At 45.7% G+C, this 3,322-nt stretch overlaps 1 protein-coding gene across 1 annotated transcript in view; it reads left to right on the forward strand.

The window, feature by feature from the left end:
* Nucleotides 1-3,322, forward strand: part of LOC130586007 (regulatory-associated protein of mTOR-like) — a 78,021-nt gene that overhangs the window by 16,799 nt on the left and 57,900 nt on the right. The gene's annotated exons all lie outside the window — the stretch shown is intronic.

The raw sequence follows: 3,322 nt of genomic DNA on the forward strand, positions 1-3,322 counted from the left end.
CCCCAGGATTGTGCAGGGTGGGAAGAGCTGAGGCCTGAAATTTGAAATTGGAGAAGTTCCTGCTGCAGGGTTCCTCTTCTTTTAGTGTTGCTTTTAAGGTGATTTGTGGAAATGGAGATGGCACAGTTATCAAAAAGCTCTTAAGTGTAGTCCTGACTATCAAAGCAATGTCCCATGAACAATTACAGTTAAAATAATAATAATAAGAGTAATGACAAAAATGCTGGCTTTCATTTTCTCAGTGATTAATGGAGCAGCACCAAACTGGGCCAAGTCCAGAGTGGTGCAGTGACATTGAGGGGGTTCCTGGGGGACAGAGCAGAGCTTTGCTGACCCCACCCCAGTGCCCGTGGTGGCTCTGAGCTGCTGCTGCATGTGGCAGGAGGGTAGGACACGGTGCTGCAGCAATTGCAAAATTAAACCACTAAATTTCTGGAGTTATTTATAGCTTGCTTTTTGCCAGCATATTAAAAATCTATATTTTCTGTTCCTGATAGGAATATAATTCATTCTTATTGCCAGCCTGTTAAAAGCCTGTGTTTGTGGTTTCTTTTGGGAATATGACCTGACTCGGAGTTGATCCCCAGGAATGAATCTGGGAATTCTTGGATCCCATTTTTTTATCTCTCTAGAAACACATTTTCTYTGCTCATATTGTGGTTCTTCTGGAGCAGAATGGTGCTGGAAATTCCTTTGGGAAGCTGCAGGATGGTGCTGGAGACTCCTTTTTGAAGCCCCTCAGAGCACATTTTTAGGATTTACCAGAAGAAATTCCTTAAGAACAGTCACACAAAAAGCTTTTTCCTTGTGAATCCGAAACACTGGTGAAGCAGAGAGCAAGGGAGCAGGGGATTGACACACTTTATTCAGTGCCCTCCAAAAAACGTGCAGTTTGCAGCAAATCCAGCAAARGGGAAAATTCCACTTTTGTCCGAGGTGGCTCAGTGCGTTATTAGGAACAGATTTAGAAACTAATTTAGGACTCACTTAAGTATTTTCTAAAAATAATCACTTGTCTGTCACCTTTCACTCAGGAATTTTCGAATGGATCCCTGATCTGGAAGCTGCAGACCCATTTTCCATTTTTTGGATGAGATGAGGGGTGATGAGATGAGGACAGGGGGGTTCAAAGGTGCTGGAAAGGATGGAGCTGCCTCCAGGGGTTTTGGGATCCCACAGAGCYCAGGTCTGCAGTGCTGGGTGGGGGCTGAGCCAGCAGAGTTTTCTCATGAGTGATTTTGTCCAGGCTTTTCCCAGATTTTTGATGCCCAGGCAGTGCTTTGAGGAGCAARTCTGGCTGCCATGACAAGATTAGCACTGCAGAAAGTCCCTTCCATCTGAATTTTTACATCCTACCTGAATCCCACTGCCCTTCAGGGATATTCAATCCCCTCTGCTCTCTTTCCTCACCCCATTTCTGCCTCTTGGAGGGTTCTCCCCAGGTCACACTGGGGTTTGGTACAGATGTAACAGAAGGAGCTGCTCTTCCTTTGCCTTTATCCTCTTGGAAAGAGCTTTTTTAAAATGTTAACCTTCCAAGTTGCTGTTCTGGCCAGTTCGTTTGGGAGCTCACAGTACCCTTTTTAGCCAACACTTGAGGATAAGTGAAAAGTTTCATTTTTTGAGGGAATATTTGACCCACRAGCTGTCAGTCTCTTCAGCACGAAGGGCATTTTGTGTTTTGGAGTCAGGAGAGCTCTGATCTCTGTGGCTGTGCCCTCTYTGGCACAATCTGCYATGTTCCTTCTGTTTTTCTTGCTTTTATTGGCATTCTGAGTTTTCCCAGCTCTGCCCTGTCCCTCGGGGCACGGACTGGCTGTGTTTCTGTGTTTCACTCTCAYTTCTTGGCTGCTGCTCTAATCCAGGGTTCATATTAACATTAATATTAATATGCATTGATTGGCTGGCTSTGCTGTTCCTCCTGCCTATTGTGGGTGAGAACAGAGCTCTGTCAGCACCTGCATCTCTGCTCTGATGGATTGGGCTTTATGCATTTCTGCTGCTGCCAGCTGCTTTTATTCATGGCCTTTGAAAAGACCTAATAATGTGTTTGGAAATATTTCCTAACACAGGTCATATATTAAACCCCAAGTACCTTAATTATGCTTTGGAAGAGCTACARCCCATCCCTAATAGAAACACCGAGGTGTGTTTGCAGGCCATGAAATTTGGGTTGAAAGGAGWCATAATGCACTGAGATTCCAATGAKCTGGAGATTGTGGCTGGAAACAAAACCAATAATGCAGCAAGGGAATTCCAAATGGAGAGAGCAGGATGGATCAGGGCTGCTCAGGGAAATGAGGCTCRTGGGGCTTCATTCAGTGACTCTGCAGGAAGAAAGTGATTGTTTGAAGAGTTATTTGGAGCTGTTTGACGTTGGAAGGATTAGATTAGTTCAGATTACACCGTAACCAGATATTTTTTGTGTCTCTGTGTTAGCCTGAGCATCTCCAAGTCCCATTATCGGACTAGGGAGACTTTGATGTGGGATGGAAATAGCAAAGCTCTGAGTTGTGGCTGGAGCAGGGGGATGTGCTGGGAGAAGAAAAGGATTTCAGACTTGTGCCAAATATTCATTGTGATAACTGTTTTTTTTTTTTTAAAAATAGCTGTTTCTGAGTGTCTGAGCAGCTTCCCAGCTGTGCCCCAAAGCAGCTTWGGGAGGTGACAGGGTCACTGCACCACAGGTGGAACCACACTGGCAGAACCAATGGGGAAGTTTTTGTCCAACAAAGCTCAGAAATGTTTAATAGCTGCAGAAATAGGGSTCAGAAGGAGGAGCTGCCCCAGCCCCAGGATTTCAAGTGATTTCAGCCTCTCTTCAGGGGTCAGGAACACTCCTGGTATGTGCCAGGTAATCYACACCATTCCCAAGGGAAAGAGAACATCAAGAATGCATTGTAAAAGAGAAGGGAGGTGAGAGTTAAAAGCATCAGACATTGAGTCAGCCCTGCAAATGWGAGTGTAAGAAAATCAGCCTCCACGAGCCCGTGGGTGCAGACAGACACACGGCTGTGCCTGGGCTCAGTTTTTGCTCTCAGCATTTCTGGAGGGTTCCATTGCCTGCCAGGTTGTGGGTTTGGGCAATGAACCAGTCCCTGAGCAGGGCTGGGACTCTGCCTTCTGTTCTTCACTTGGAATCCAAACTGTGCAGCAGCTCTGGGAACAGAGAGGCAGCTGATGAGTTCCCAGTGAATTATTAAACATTTGAACATTCCCAGTGTGGATGGAGAGATGGACATGGATCCTTCTAGAGATGGGTCTGGGGTGGTGGTTTTTGTTTTGGAAGGTTGACTGGGTTTGAGTTGAGAAGGTTGGCAGA

The sequence above is a fragment of the Malurus melanocephalus genome, unplaced genomic scaffold (assembly GCF_030028575.1).
Source record: "Malurus melanocephalus ecotype Western Australia unplaced genomic scaffold, MMel_1.1 scaffold_1035, whole genome shotgun sequence".
Lineage (NCBI taxonomy): Eukaryota > Metazoa > Chordata > Aves > Passeriformes > Maluridae > Malurus > Malurus melanocephalus.